Consider the following 16,992-nt stretch of genomic DNA (forward strand, 5'->3'; position numbering starts at 1 on the left):
GGTTGTGGGGGGTGACGTGGTATGAAGCAACATCAGGGAGTATGGTTGTGGGGGGTGACGTGGTATGAAGCAACATCGGGGAGTATGGTTGTGGGAGGGGGTGACGTGGTATGAAGCAACATCAGGGAGTGTGGGGGTGGGTGGGTGACGTGGTATGAAGCAACATCAGGGAGTATGGTTGTGGGGGGTGACGTGGTATGAAGCAACACCGGGAGTATGGTTGTGGGGGGTGACGTGGTATGAAGCAACATCAGGGAGTGTGGGGGTGGGTGGGTGACCAATTTGTAAGTCGCTCTGGATAAGAGCGTCTGCTAAATGACTTAAATGTAAATGTAATGTATGAAGCAACATCAGGGAGTATGGTTGTGGGGGGTGACGTGGTAGGAAGCAACATCGGGGGAGTATGGTTGTGGGAGGGGTGGTGACGTGGTATGAAGCAACATCAGGGAGTATGGTTGTGGGAGGGGTTGGTGACGTGGTTTGAAGCAACATCAGGGAGTATGGTTGTGGGAGGGGAGGTGACGTGGTATGAAGCAACATCAGGAGTATGGTTGTGGGAGGGGTTGGTGACGTGGGTTGAAGCAACATCAGGGAGTATGGTTGTGGGAGGGGGTGATGTGGTATGAAGCAACATCAGGGAGTATGGTTGTGTGGGGGGTGACGTGGTATGAAGCAACAACAGGAGTATGGTTGTGGGAGGGGGGTGATGTGGTATGAAGCAACATCAGGGAGTATGGTTGTGGGAGGGGGGTTGACGTGGTATGAAGCAACATCGGGGAGTATGGTTGTGGGAGGGGGTGACGTGGTATGAAGCAACATCAGGGAGTATGGTTGTGGGAGGGGGTGATGTGGTATGAAGCAACATCAGGGAGTATGGTTGTGGGAGGAGGTGATGTGGTATGAAGCAACATCAGGAGTATGGTTGTGGGAGGGGTTGGTGACGTGGGTTGAAGAAACATCAGGGAGTATGGTTGTGGGAGGGGGTGATGTGGTATGAAGCAACATCAGGGAGTATGGTTGTGGGAGGGAGGTGACGTGGTATGAAGCAACAACAGGGAGTATGGTTGTGGGAGGAGGTGACGTGGTATGAAGCAACAACAGGGAGTATGGTTGTGGGAGGAGGTGACGTAGTATGAAGCAACATCAGGGAGTATGGTTGTGGGAGGGGGTGACGTGGTATGAAGCAACATCAGGGTGTATGGTTGTGGGAGGAGGTGACGTGGTATGAAGCAACATCAGGGAGTATGGTTGTGGGAGGGAGGTGATGTGGTATGAAGCAACATCAGGGAGTATGGTTGTGGGAGGAGGTGACGTGGTATGAAGCAACATCAGGGAGTGTGGGGGTGGGTGGGTGACGTGGTATGAAGCAACATCAGGGAGTATGGTTGTGGGGGGGTGACGTGGTATGAAGCAACATCAGGGAGTATGGTTGTGGGGGGTGACGTGGTATGAAGCAACATCGGGGAGTATGGTTGTGGGAGGGGGTTACGTGGTATGAAGCAACATCAGGGAGTGTGGGGGTGGGTGGGTGACGTGGTATGAAGCAACATCAGGGAGTATGGTTGTGGGGGGTGACGTGGTATGAAGCAACACCGGGAGTATGGTTGTGGGGGGTGACGTGGTATGAAGCAACATCAGGGAGTGTGGGGGTGGGTGGGTGACCAATTTGTAAGTCGCTCTGGATAAGAGCGTCTGCTAAATGACTTAAATGTAAATGTAATGTATGAAGCAACATCAGGGAGTATGGTTGTGGGGGGTGACGTGGTAGGAAGCAACATCGGGAGTATGGTTGTGGGAGGGGTGGTGACGTGGTATGAAGCAACATCAGGGAGTATGGTTGTGGGAGGGGTTGGTGACGTGGTTTGAAGCAACATCAGGGAGTATGGTTGTGGGAGGGGAGGTGACGTGGTATGAAGCAACATCAGGAGTATGGTTGTGGGAGGGGTTGGTGACGTGGGTTGAAGCAACATCAGGGAGTATGGTTGTGGGAGGGGGTGATGTGGTATGAAGCAACATCAGGGAGTATGGTTGTGTGGGGGGTGACGTGGTATGAAGCAACAACAGGGAGTATGGTTGTGGGAGGGGGTGATGTGGTATGAAGCAACATCAGGAGTATGGTTGTGGGAGGGGGTTGACGTGGTATGAAGCAACATCGGGAGTATGGTTGTGGGAGGGGGTGACGTGGTATGAAGCAACATCAGGGAGTATGGTTGTGGGAGGGGGTGATGTGGTATGAAGCAACATCAGGGAGTATGGTTGTGGGGGGGAGGTGATGTGGTATGAAGCAACATCAGGAGTATGGTTGTGGGAGGGGTTGGTGACGTGGGTTGAAGAAACATCAGGGAGTATGGTTGTGGGAGGGGGTGATGTGGTATGAAGCAACATCAGGGAGTATGGTTGTGGAGGGGAGGTGACGTGGTATGAAGCAACAACAGGGAGTATGGTTGTGGGGAGGAGGTGACGTGGTATGAAGCAACAACAGGGAGTATGGTTGTGGGAGGAGGTGACGTAGTATGAAGCAACATCAGGGAGTATGGTTGTGGGGGGGGTGACGTGGTATGAAGCAACATCAGGGTGTATGGTTGTGGGAGGGGAGGTGACGTGGTATGAAGCAACATCAGGGAGTATGGTTGTGGGAGGGAGGTGATGTGGTATGAAGCAACATCAGGGAGTATGGTTGTGGGAGGGGGTGACGTGGTATGAAGCAACATCAGGGAGTATGGTTGTGGGAGGGGTGACGTGGTATGAAGCAACATCAGGGAGTATGGTTGTGGGAGGAGGTGACGTGGTATGAAGCAACAACATCAGGGAGTATGGTTGTGGGAGGGGTGACGTGGTATGAAGCAACATCAGGGAGTATGGTTGTGGGAGGGGGTGTGACGTGGTATGAAACAACAACAGGGAGTATGGTTGTGGGAGGGGAGGTGACGTGGTATGAAGCAACATCAGGAGTATGGTTGTGGGAGGGGGTGACGTGGTATGAAGCAACATCAGGAGGTGTATGGTTGAAGCAACATCAGGGATGGGTGGGAGGAGGTGACGTGGTATGAAGCAACATCAGGGAGTATGGTTGTGGGGGGAGGGGGTGTGACATGGTATGAAGCAACATCAGGGAGTATGGTTGTGGGAGGGGGTGACATGGTATGAAGCAACAACAGGAATATGGTTGTGGGAGGGGTTGGTGACGTGGGATGAGGCAACATCAGGGAGTATGGTTGTGGGAGGGGTTGTGACGTGGTATGAAACAACACCAGGGAGTATGGTTGTGGGGGGTGACGTGGGCAACATCAGGAGTATGGTTGTAGGAGGGGGTGATGTGGTATGAAGCAACATCAGGGAGTATGGTTGTGGGAGGAGGTGATGTGGTATGAAGCAACATCAGGAGTATGGTTGTGGGAGGGTTGGTGACGTGGGTTGAAGCAACATCAGGGAGTATGGTTGTGGGAGGGGGTGATGTGGTATGAAGCAACATCAGGGAGTATGGTTGTGGGAGGGGGTGACGTGGTATGAAGCAACATCAGGGAGTATGGTTGTGGGAGGGGGGTGACGTGGTATGAAGCAACACATCAGGGAGCAACATATGGTTGTGGAGGAGGTGATGTGGTATGAAGCAACATCAGGGTATGGTTGTGGGAGGGGTTGGTGACGTGGTTGAAGCAACATCAGGGAGTATGGTTGTGGGAGGGGGGTGATGTGGTATGAAGCAACATCAGGAGTATGGTTGTGGGAGGGTTGGTGACGTGGTATGAAGCAACATCAGGGAGTATGGTTGTGGGAGGGGGTGATGTGGTATGAAGCAACATCAGGGAGTATGGTTGTGGGGGGGTGACGTGGTATGAAGCAACAACAGGAGTATGGTTGTGGGAGGGGTGATGTGGTATGAAGCAACATCAGGGAGTATGGTTGTGGGAGGGGGTGACGTGGTATGAAGCAACATCAGGGAGTATGGTTGTGGGAGGAGGTGATGTGGTATGAAGCAACATCAGGGAGTATGGTTGTGGGAGGGGGGTGACGTGGTATGAAGCAACATCAGGAGTATGGTTGTGGGAGGGGTTGGTGACGTGGGTTGAAGCAACATCAGGGAGTATGGTTGTGGGAGGAGATGATGTGGTATGAAGCAACATCAGGAGTATGGTTGTGGGGGTGACGTGGTATGAAGCAACAACAGGGAGTATGGTTGTGGGAGGGGATGATGTGGTATGAAGCAACATCAGGGAGTATGGTGTGGGGGGGTGACGTGGTATGAAGCAACAACAGGAGTATGGTTGTGGGAGGGGGTGATGTGGTATGAAGCAACATCAGGGAGTATGGTTGTGGAGGGGGTTGACGTGGTATGAAGCAACATGGGGGAGTATGGTTGTGGGAGGGGGTTGATGTGGTATGAAGCAACATCGGGGGGAGTATGGTTGTGGGAGGGAGGTGACGTGGTATGAAGCAACATCAGGAGTATGGTTGTGGGAGGGGTTGGTGACGTGGGTTGAAGCAACATCAGGGAGTATGGTTGTGGGAGTGGAGATGATGTGGTATGAAGCAACATCAGGGAGTATGGTTGTGGGGGGTGACGTGGTATGAAGCAACAACAGGGAGTATGGTTGTGGGAGGGGGATGATGTGGTATGAAGCAAACATCAGGGAGTATGGTTGTGGGGGTGACGTGGTATGAAGCAACAACAGGGAGTATGGTTGTGGAGGGGGGTGATGTGGTATGAAGCAACATCAGGGAGTATGGTTGTGGGAGGGGGTGACGTGGTATGAAGCAACATCAGGGAGTATGGTTGTGGGAGGGGGTGACGTGGTATGAAGCAACATCAGGGAGTATGGTTGTGGGAGGGGGGTGATGTGGTATGAAGCAACATCAGGGAGTATGGCTGTGGGGGGGGTGACGTGGTATGAAGCAACAACAGGGAGTATGGTTGTGGAGGGGGGTGATGTGGTATGAAGCAACATCAGGGAGTATGGTTGTGGGGGGGTTGACGTGGTATGAAGCAACATCAGGGAGTATGGTTGTGGAGGGGAGGTGATATGGTATGAAGCAACAAAAGGGAGTATGGTTGTGGGAGGGGGTGACATGGTATGAAGCAAACATCAGGGAGTATGGTTGTGGGAGGAGGTGATGTGGTATGAAGCAACAAAAGGAGTATGGTTGTGGGAGGAGTGACATAGTATGAAGCAACATCAGGGAGTATGGTTGTGGGAGGAGGTGACGTGGTATGAAGCAACAACAGGAGTATGGTTGTGGGAGGGAGGTGACGTAGTATGAAGCAACATCAGGGAGTATGGTTGTGGGAGGGGAGGTGACGTGGTATGAAGCAACATTAGGGTGTATGGTTGTGGGAGGAGGTGACGTGGTATGAAGCAACATCAGGGAGTATGGTTGTGGGAGGGAGGTGATGTGGTATGAAGCAACATCAGGGAGTATGGTTGTGGGAGGAGGTGACGTGGTATGAAGCAACATCAGGGAGTATGGTTGTGGGAGGGTGACGTGGTATGAAGCAACATCAGGGAGTATGGTTGTGGGAGGGGGTGACGTGGTATGAAGCAACAACAGGGAGTATGGTTGTGGGAGAGGGGGTGTGACGTGGTATGAAGCAACAACAGGGAGTATGGTTGTGGGAGGGGAGGTGACGTGGTATGAAGCAACATCAAAGAGTATGGTTGTGGGAGAGGGGTGTGACGTGGTATGAAGCAACATCAGGAGTATGGTTGTGGGAGGAGGGGAGGTGACGTGGTATGAAGCAACATCAAAGAGTATGGTTGTGGGAGAGGGTGTGACGTGGTATGAAGCAACAACAGGGAGTATGGTTGTGGGAGGAGGTGACGTGGTATGAAGCAACATCAAAGAGTATGGTTGTGGAGAGGGGTGTGACGTGGTATGAAGCAACATCAGGAGTATGGTTGTGGGGGGAGGAGGTGACGTGGTATGAAGCAAACAACAGGGAGTATGGTTGTGGGAGGAGGTGACATGGTATGAAGCAACATCAGGGAGTATGGTTGTGGGAGGAGGTGACGTGGTATGAAGCAACATCAGGGAGTATGGTTGTGGGAGGAGGTGACGTGGTATGAAGCAAAATTAGGGTGTATGGTTGTGGGGGAGGTGACGAGGTATGAAGCAACATCAGGGAGTATGGTTGTGGGAGGAGTGATGTGGTATGAAGCAACATCAGGGAGTATGGTTGTGGGAGGGGAGGTGACATGGTATGAAGCAACATCAGGGAGTATGGTTGTGGGAGGAGGTGACGTGGTATGAAGCAACATCAGGGAGTATGGTTGTGGGGAGGGGGTGTGACATGGTATGAAGCAACATCAGGGAGTATGGTTGTGGGAGGGGGTGACATGGTATGAAGCAACAACAGGGAATATGGTTGTGGGAGGGTTGGTGACGTGGGATGAGGCAACATCAGGGAGTATGGTTGTGGGAGGGTTGTGACGTGGTATGAAACAACATCAGGGAGTATGGTTGTGGGAGGGGGGGTTACGTGGTATGAAGCAACATCAGGGAGTATGGTTGTGGGGGGGGGTTACGTGGTATGAAGCAACATCAGGGTGTATGGTTGTGGGAGGGGTGACGTGGTATGAAGCAACATCAGGGAGTATGGTTGTGGGAGGGAGGGTGTCGTGGTATGAAGCAACAACAGGGAGTATGGTTGTGGGAGGGAGGTGACGTGGTATGAAACAACATCAGGGAGTATGGTTCTGGGAGGGGGTTACGTGGTATGAAGCAACATCAGGAGTATGGTTGTGGGGAGGAGGTGACGTGGTATGAAGCAACATCAGGGAGTATGGTTGTGGGAGGGGAGGTGACGTTGTATGAATCAACATCAGGGAGTATGGTTGTGGGAGGGGAGGTGATGTGGTATGAAGCAACATCAGGGAGTATGGTTGTGGGAGGAGGTGATGTGGTATGAAGCAACATCAGGGAGTATGGTTGTGGAGGAGGTGATGTGGTATGAAGCAACATCAGGGAGTATGGTTGTGGGAGGAGGTGACGGGTATGAAGCAACATCAGGAGTATGGTTGTGGGAGGGAGGTGACGTAGTATGAAGCAACATCAGGAGTATGGTTGTGGGAGGGGAGGGTGACGTGGTATGAAGCAACATCAGGTAGTATGGTTGTGGGAGGAGGTGACTTGGTATGAAGCAACATCAGGGAGTATGGTTGTGGGAGGGGTTACGTGGTATGAAGCAACATCAGGAGTATGGTTGTGGGAGGAGGTGACGTGGTATTAAGCAACAACAGAGATTATGGTTTTGGGAGGGGAGGTGACGTGGTATGAAGCAACATCAGGGAGTATGGTTGTGGGAGGGGGGTGACGTGGTATGAAGCAACAACAGGAGTATGGTTGTGGGAGGGGGTGACGTGGTATGAAGCAACATCAGGGAGTATGGTTGTGGGAGGGGAGGTGACGTGGTATGAAAACAACAGGGAGTATGGTTGTGGGGGAGGGGAGGTGATGTGGTATGAAGCAACAACAGGGTGTATGGTTGTGGGGGGGGTGATGTGGTATGAAGCAACAACAGGGAGTATGGTTGTGGGGGGGGTGACGTGGTATGAAGCAACATCAGGGAGTATGGTTGTGGGAGGAGGTGATGTGGTATGAAACAACATCAGGAGTATGGTTGTGGGAGGGGGTGACGTGGTATGAAGCAACATCAGGGAGTATGGTTTTGGGAGGAGATGACGTGGTATGAAGCAACATCAGGGAGTATGGTTGTGGGAGGAGGTGACGTGGTATGAAGCAACATCAGGAGTATGGTTGTGGGAGGGGAGGTGATGTGGTATGAAGCAACATCAGGGAGTATGGTTGTGGGAGGGAGGTGATGTGGTATGAAGCAACATCAGGAGTATGGTTGTGGGAGGGGGTGACGTGGTATGAAGCAACATCAGGGAGTATGGTTGTGGGAGGGGAGGTGATGTAGTATGAAGCAACAACAGGGAGTATGGTTGTGGGAGGGAGGTGACGTGGTATGAAACAACATCAGGGAGTATGGTTGTGGGAGGAGGTGACGTAGTATGAAGCAACATCAGGGAGTATGATTGTAGGAGGGGAGGTGACATGGTATGAAGCAACATCAGGGAGTATGGTTGTGGGAGGGGAGGTGACGTTGTATGAAGCAACATCAGGGAGTATGGTTGTGGGAGGAGGTGATGTGGTATGAAGCAACATCAGGGAGTATGGTTGTGGGAGGGAGGTGACGTGGTATGAAGCAACATCAGGGAGTATGGTTGTGGGAGGAGGTGACTTGGTATGAAGCAACATCAGGGAGTATGGTTGTGGGAGGGGGTTACGTGGTATAATAATATATGCCATTTAGCTGACGCTTTTATCCAAAGCGACTTACAGTCATGTGTGCATACATTCTACGATGGGTGGTCCCGGGAATCGAACCCACTACCCTGGCGTTACAAGCGCCATGCTCTACCAACTGAGCCACAGAAGGACGCAACATCAGGGAGTATGGTTGTAGGAGGAGGTGACGTGGTATTAAGCAACAACAGAGATTATGGTTTTGGGAGGGAGGTGACGTGGTATGAAGCAACATCAGGGAGTATGGTTGTGGGAGGGGGTGACGTGGTATGAAGCAACATCAGGGAGTATGGTTTTGGGAGGGGAGATGACGTGGTATGAAGCAACATCAGGGAGTATGGTTGTGGGAGGAGGTGACGTGGTATGAAGCAACATCAGGGAGTATGGTTGTGGGAGGGGAGGTGATGTGGTATGAAGCAACATCAGGGAGTATGGTTGTGGGAGGGAGGTGATGTGGTATGAAGCAACATCAGGGAGTATGGTTGTGGGGGGGGGTAGACGTGGTATGAAGCAACAACAGGAGTATGGTTGTGGGAGGAGGTGACGTAGTATGAAGCAACAACAGGGAGTATGGTTGTGGGAGGGAGGTGACGTGGTATGAAACAACATCAGGGAGTATGGTTGTGGGAGGAGGTGACGTAGTATGAAGCAACAACAGGAGTATGGTTGTGGGGGGGGTGACGTGGTATGAAGCAACATCAGGGAGTATGATTGTGGGAGGAGGTGACATGGTATGAAGCAACATCAGGGAGTATGGTTGTGGGAGGAGGTGACGTGGTATGAAGCAACATCAGGGAGTATGGTTGTGGGAGGAGGTGACGTTGTATGAAGCAACATCAGGGAGTATGGTTGTGGGAGGAGGTGATGTGGTATGAAGCAACATCAGGGAGTATGGTTGTGGGAGGGAGGTGACGTGGTATGAAGCAACATCAGGGAGTATGGTTGTGGGAGGAGGTGACTTGGTATGAAGCAACATCAGGGAGTATGGTTGTGGGAGGGGTTTTACGTGGTATGAAGCAACATCAGGGAGTATGGTTGTGGGAGGAGGTGACGTGGTATTAAGCAACAACAGAGATTATGGTTTTGGGAGGAGGTGACGTGGTATGAAGCAACATCAGGGAGTATGGTTGTGGGAGGGGTGACGTGGTATGAAGCAACAACAGGAGTATGGTTGTGGGAGGGGGTGACGTGGTATGAAGCAACATCAGGAGTATGGTTGTGGGAGGAGGTGACGTGGTATGAAGCAACATCAGGGAGTATGGTTGTGGGAGGAGGGAGGTGATGTGGTATGAAGCAACAACAGGGTGTATGGTTGTGGGAGGGGGTGATGTGGTATGAAGCAACAACAGGGAGTATGGTTGTGGGAGGGGGTGACGTGGTATGAAGCAACATCAGGAGTATGGTTGTGGGAGGGAGGTGATGTGGTATGAAACAACATCAGGGAGTATGGTTGTGGGGGGGGTGACGTGGTATGAAGCAACATCAGGGAGTATGGTTTTGGGAGGAGATGACGTGGTATGAAGCAACATCAGGGAGTATGGTTGTGGGAGGGGAGGTGACGTGGTATGAAGCAACATCAGGGGAGTATGGTTGTGGGAGGGAGGTGATGTGGTATGAAGCAACATCAGGGAGTATGGTTGTGGGAGGAGGTGATGTGGTATGAAGCAACATCAGGGAGTCTGGTTGTGGGAGGGGGTGACGTGGTATGAAGCAACATCAGGGAGTATGGTTGTGGGAGGAGGTGACGTAGTATGAAGCAACAACAGGGAGTATGGTTGTGGGAGGGAGGTGACGTGGTATGAAACAACATCAGGGAGTATGGTTGTGGGAGGAGGTGACGTAGTATGAAGCAACAACAGGGAGTATGGTTGTGGGAGGAGGGGGTGACGTGGTATGAAGCAACATCAGGGAGTATGATTGTGGGAGGGAGGTGACATGGTATGAAGCAACATCAGGGAGTATGGTTGTGGGAGGAGGTGACGTGGTATGAAGCAACATCAGGGAGTATGGTTGTGGGAGGAGGTGAAGTTGTATGAAGCAACATCAGGGAGTATGGTTGTGGGAGGAGGTGATGTGGTATGAAGCAACATCAGGGAGTATGGTTGTGGGAGGGAGGTGACGTGGTATGAAGCAACATCAGGGAGTATGGTTGTGGGAGGAGGTGACTTGGTATGAAGCAACATCAGGGAGTATGGTTGTGGGAGGGGGTTACGTGGTATGAAGCAACATCAGGGAGTATGGTTGTGGGAGGGGAGGTGACGTGGTATTAAGCAACAACAGAGATTATGGTTTTGGGAGGAGGTGACGTGGTATGAAGCAACATCAGGGGTGTGGTTGTGGGAGGGTGACGTGGTATGAAGCAACAACAGGGAGTATGGTTGTGGGAGGGGTGACGTGGTATGAAGCAACATCAGGGAGTATGGTTGGGAGGGAGGTGATGTGGTATGAAGCAACATCAGGGAGTATGGTTGTGGGAGGGGTGACGTAGTATGAAGCAAACATCAGGGAGTATGGTTGTGGGAGGGGAGGTGACGTAGTATGAAGCAACATCAGGAGTATGGTTGTGGGAGGGGGTGACGTGGTATGAAGCAACATCAGGTAGTATGGTTGTGGGAGGAGGTGACTTGGTATGAAGCAACATCAGGGAGTATGGTTGTGGGAGGGGGTTACGTGGTATGAAGCAACATCAGGGAGTATGGTTGTGGGAGGGGGTGACGTGGTATGAAGCAACATCAGGGAGTATGGTTGTGGGAGGAGGTGACGTAGTATGAAGCAACATCAGGAGTATGGTTGTGGGAGGAGGTGACGTGGTATGAAGCAACAACAGGGAGTATGGTTGTGGGAGGGGAGGGAGGTGATGTGGTATGAAGCAACAACAGGGTGTATGGTTGTGGGGGGAGTGATGTGGTATGAAGCAACAACAGGGAGTATGGTTGTGGGAGGGGGTGACGTGGTATGAAGCAACAACAGGGAGTATGGTTGTGGGAGGAGGTGACGTGGTATGAAACAACATCAGGAGTATGGTTGTGGGAGGGGTTACGTGGTATGAAGCAAACATCAGGGAGTATGGCTGTGGGAGGAGGTGACGTGGTATGAAGCAACAACAGGGATTATGGTTTTGGGAGGGGAGGTGACGGTATGAAGCAACATCAGGGAGTATGGTTGTGGAGGAAGGTGATCGTGGTATGAAGCAACATCAGGGAGTATGGTTTGTGGGAGGGGTGACGTGGTATGAAGCAACATCAGGGAGTATGGTTGTGGGAGGAGGTGACGTGAGTATGAAGCAACATCAGGAGTATGGTTGTGGGAGGGGGAGGTGACATGGTATGAAGCAACATCAGGGGAGTATGGTTGTGGAGGAGGTGACGTGGTATGAAGCAACATCAGGGAGTATGGTTGTGGGAGGAGGTGACGTGGTATGAAGCAACATCAGGGAGTATGGTTGTGGGAGGAGGTGATGTGGTATGAAGCAACATCAGGGAGTATGGTTGTGGAAGGGAGGTGATGTGGTATGAAGCAACATCAGGAGTATGGTTGTGGGAGGGGGGTGACGTGGTATGAAGCAACATCAGGGAGTATGGTTGTGGGAGGAGGTGATGTGGTATGAAGCAACATCAGGGAGTATGGTTGTGGGAGGGGGTGACGTAGTATGAAGCAACATCAGGAGTATGGTTGTGGGAGGAGGTGACGTGGTATGAAGCAACATCAGGTAGTATGGTTGTGGGAGGAGGTGACTTGGTATGAAGCAACATCAGGGAGTATGGTTGTGGGAGGGGGGTTACGTGGTATGAAGCAACATCAGGGAGTATGGTTGTGGGGGGGGTGACGTGGTATGAAGCAACATCAGGGAGTATGGTTGTGGGAGGAGGTGACGTAGTATGAAGCAACATCAGGGAGTATGGTTGTGGAGGAGTGACGTGGTATGAAGCAAACAACAGGGAGTATGGTTGTGGAGGAGGAGGAGGTGATGTGGTATGAAGCAACAACAGGGTGTATGGTTGTGGGAGGAGGAGTGATGTGGTATGAAGCAACAACAGGGAGTATGGTTGTGGGAGGGGGTGACGTGGTATGAAGCAACAACAGGGAGTATGGTTGTGGGAGGGAGGTGACGTGGTATGAAACAACATCAGGGAGTATGGTTGTGGGAGGGGGGTTCGTGGTATGAAGCAACATCAGGGAGTATGGCTGTGGGAGGAGGTGACGTGGTATGAAGCAACAACAGGGATTATGGTTTTGGGAGGAGGTGACGTGGTATGAAGCAACATCAGGGAGTATGGTTGTGGGAGGGGAGGTGACGTGGTATGAAGCAACATCAGGAGTATGGTTGTGGGAGGGGGTGACGTGGTATGAAGCAACATCAGGGAGTATGGTCAGGAGGAGGTGACGTAGTATGAAGCAACATCAGGAGTATGGTTGTGGGAGGGGGAGGTGACATGGTATGAAGCAACATCAGGAGTATGGTTGTGGGAGGAGGTGACGTGGTATGAAGCAACATCAGGGAGTATGGTTGTGGGAGGAGGTGACGTGGTATGAAGCAACATCAGGGAGTATGGTTGTGGGAGGAGGTGATGTGGTATGAAGCAACATCAGGGAGTATGGTTGTGGAAGGAGGTGATGTGGTATGAAGCAACATCAGGGAGTATGGTTGTGGGAGGGGGTGACGTGGTATGAAGCAACATCAGGGGAGTATGGTTGTGGGAGGAGGTGACATAGTATGAAGCAACATCAGGAGTATGGTTGTGGGAGGGGAGGTGACGTGGTATGAAGCAACATCAGGGAGTATGGTTGTGGAGGAGGTGACGTGGTATGAAGCAACATCAGGAGTATGGTTGTGGGAGGGAGGGTGACGTGGTATGAAGCAACATCAGGGAGTATGGTTGTGGGAGGGAGGTGACGTGGTATGAAGCAACATCAGGGAGTATGGTTGTGGGAGGAGAGTGACGTGGTATGAAGCAACAACAGGGAGTATGGTTGTGGGAGGAGGTGACGTGGTATGAAGCAACATCAGGGAGTATGGTTGTGGGAGGGGGTGACGTGGTATGAAGCAACATCAGGGAGTATGGTTGTGGGAGGAGGTGACGTGGTATGAAGCAACATCAGGAGTATGGTTGTGGGAGGAGAGGTGACGTGGTATGAAGCAACAACAGGGAGTATGGTTGTGGGAGGGAGGTGACGTGGTATGAAGCAACATCAGGGAGTATGGTTGTGGGGGGAGGGGTGTGACGTGGTATGAAGCAACAACAGGGAGTATGGTTGTGGGAGGGGTTGGTGACGTGGATGAGGCAACATCAGGGAGTATGGTTGTGGGGGGGGTGATGTGGTATAAAGCAACATCAGGGATTATGGTTGTGGGAGGGGGTGACGTGGTATGAAGCAACATCAGGGAGTATGGTTGTGGGAGGAGGTAACGTGGTATGAAGCAACAACAGGGAGTATGGTTGTGGAGGGAGGTGACGTGGTATGAAGCAACATCAGGAGTATAGTTGTGGAGGGGAGGTGACGTGGTATGAAGCAACATTGGGGAGTATGGTTGTGGGAGGGTTGGTGACGTGGTATGAAGCAACATCGGGGGAGTATGGTTGTGGGAGGGGGGTGACGTGGTATGAAGCAACATCGGGGAGTATGGTTGTGGGAGGGAGGTGACGTGGTATGAAGCAACATCAGGGAGTATGGTTGTGGGAGGGAGGTGACGTGGTATGAAGCAACATCAAGGAGTATGGTTGTGGGAGGGGGTGACGTGGTATGAAGCAACATCAGGGAGTATGGTTGTGGGAGGGGGTGACGTGGTATGAAGCAACATCGGGAGTATGGTTGTGGGAGGGGGTGACGTGGTATGAAGCAACATCAGGGAGTATGGTTGTGGGAGGAGGTGACGTGGTATGAAGCAACATCAGGAGTATGGTTGTGGGAGGGGGGTGACGTGGTATGAAGAAACATCAGGGAGTATGGTTGTGGGAGGAGATGACGTGGTATGAAGCAACAACAGGAGTATGGTTGTGGGAGGAGGTGACATGGTATGAAGCAACATCAGGGAGTATGGTTGTGGGAGGGGGGTGCGTGATATGAAGCAACATCAGGAGTATGGTTGTGGGAGGGGGTGACGTGGTATGAAGCAACATCAGGAGTATGGTTGTGGGAGGGGAGTGATGTGGTATGAAGCAACATCAGGGAGTATGGTTGTGGGAGGGGGTGATGTGGTATGAAGCAACATCAGGAGTATGGTTGTGGGAGGGGGTGATGTGGTATGAAGCAACATCAGGGAGTATGGTTGAATTAGGGAGGGGTCGACTGGCACAGAACAACAGCAGAGAGAGGTGGAGGGAGGAGAATAGAACAGTATGGTTGTGGGGGGGTGACGTGGTATGAAGCAACATCAGGTAGTATGGTTGTGGGAGGAGGTGACTTGGTATGAAGCAACATCAGGAGTATGGTTGTGGGAGGGGGTTACGTGGTATGAAGCAACATCAGGGAGTATGGTTGTGGGAGGGGGGTGACGTGGTATGAAGCAACATCAGGGAGTATGGTTGTGGGGGGAGGTGACGTAGTATGAAGCAACATCAGGGAGTATGGTTGTGGGAGGAGGTGACGTGGTATGAAGCAAACAACAGGGAGTATGGTTGTGGGAGGGGAGGGGAGGAGGTGATGTGGTATGAAGCAACAACAGGGTGTATGGTTCAGGAGGGGGGTGATGTGGTATTAAGCAACAACAGGGAGTATGGTTGTGGGAGGGTGACGTGGTATGAAGCAACAACAGGAGTATGGTTGTGGGAGGGAGGTGATCGTGGTATGAAACAACATCAGGGAGTATGGTTGTGGGGGGGGTTACGTGGTATGAAGCAACATCAGGGAGTATGGTTGTGGGAGGGAAGGTGACGTGGTATGAAGCAACAACAGGGATTATGGTTTTGGGAGGAGGTGACGTGGTATGAAGCAACATCAGGAGTATGGTTGTGGGAGGGAGGTGACGTGGTATGAAGCAACATCAGGAGTATGGTTGGGGAGGGGGTGACGTGGTATGAAGAAACATCAGGGAGTATGGTTGTGGGAGGAGGTGACGAGTATGAAGCAACATCAGGAGTATGGTTGTGGGAGGGGGAGGTGACATGGTATGAAGCAACATCAGGAGTATGGTTGTGGGAGGAGGTGACGTGGTATGAAGCAACATCAGGGAGTATGGTTGTGGGAGGAGGTGACGTGGTATGAAGCAACATCAGGGAGTATGGTTGTGGGAGGGGAGGTGATGTGGTATGAAGCAACATCAGGGAGTATGGTTGTGGGAGGGGGGTGACGTGGTATGAAGCAACATCAGGGAGTATGGTTGTGGGAGGGAGGTGACGTGGTATGAAGCAACATCAGGGAGTATGGTTGTGGGAGGGGGGTGACGTGGTATGAAGCAACATCAGGGAGTATGGTTGTGGGAGGAGGTGACGTAGTATGAAGCAACATCAGGGAGTATGGTTGTGGGAGGGGAGGTGACGTGGTATGAAGCAACAACAGGGAGTATGGTTGTGGGAGGAGGGGAGGGGAGGTGATGTGGTATGAAGCAACAACAGGGTGTATGGTTGTGGGAGGGGGTGATGTGGTATGAAGCAACAACAGGAGTATGGTTGTGGGAGGGGGTGACGTGGTATGAAGCAACAACAGGGAGTATGGTTGTGGGAGGGAGGTGACGTGGTATGAAACAACATCAGGAGTATGCTTGTGGGAGGGGGGTTACGTGGTATGAAGCAACATCAGGGGAGTATGGTTGTGGGAGGGAGGTGACATGGTATGAAGCAACAACAGGGATTATGGTTTTGGGAGGGGAGGTGACGTGGTATGAAGCAACATCAGGAGTATGGTTGTGGGAGGAGGTGACGTGGTATGAAGCAACATCAGGGAGTATGGTTGTGGGAGGGGGGTGACGTGGTATGAAGCAACATCAGGGAGTATGGTTGTGGGAGGAGGTGACGTAGTATGAAGCAACATCAGGAGTATGGTTGTGGAAGGGGGAGGTGACATGGTATGAAGCAACATCAGGAGTATGGTTGTGGGAGGGGAGGTGGCGTGGTATGAAGCTAAACATCAGGAGTATGGTTGTGGGAGGAGGTGACGTGGTATGAAGCAACATCAGGGGAGTATGGTTGTGGAGGAGGTGATGTGGTATGAAGCAACATCAGGGAGTATGGTTGTGGAAGGAGGTGATGTGGTATGAAGCAACATCAGGGAGTATGGTTGTGGGAGGGGTGACGTGGTATGAAGCAAACATCAGGAGTATGGTTGTGGGAGGGGGTGACGTGGTATGAAGCAACATCAGGAGTATGGTTCAGGAGGAGGAGGTGACGTGGTATGAAGCAACATCAGGGAGTATGGTTGTGGGAGGGGGGTGACGTGGCATGAAGAAACATCAGGGAGTATGGCTGTGGGAGGAGATGACGTGGTATGAAGCAACAACAGGGTATGGTTGTGGGAGGAGGTGACATGGTATGAAGCAACATCAGGAGTATGGTTGTGGGAGGGGGTGACATGGTATGAAGCAACATCAGGAGTATGGTTGTGGGAGGGGGTGACGTGGTATGAAGCAACATCAGGAGTATGGTTGTGGGAGGAGTGATGTGGTATGAAGCAACATCAGGGAGTATGGTTGTGGAAGGAGGTGATGTGGTATGAAGCAACATCAGGGAGTATGGTTGTGGGAGGGGGGTGACG

The sequence above is a fragment of the Oncorhynchus keta genome, unplaced genomic scaffold (genome assembly GCF_023373465.1).
Source record: "Oncorhynchus keta strain PuntledgeMale-10-30-2019 unplaced genomic scaffold, Oket_V2 Un_contig_7692_pilon_pilon, whole genome shotgun sequence".
NCBI classification, from domain to species: domain Eukaryota; kingdom Metazoa; phylum Chordata; class Actinopteri; order Salmoniformes; family Salmonidae; genus Oncorhynchus; species Oncorhynchus keta.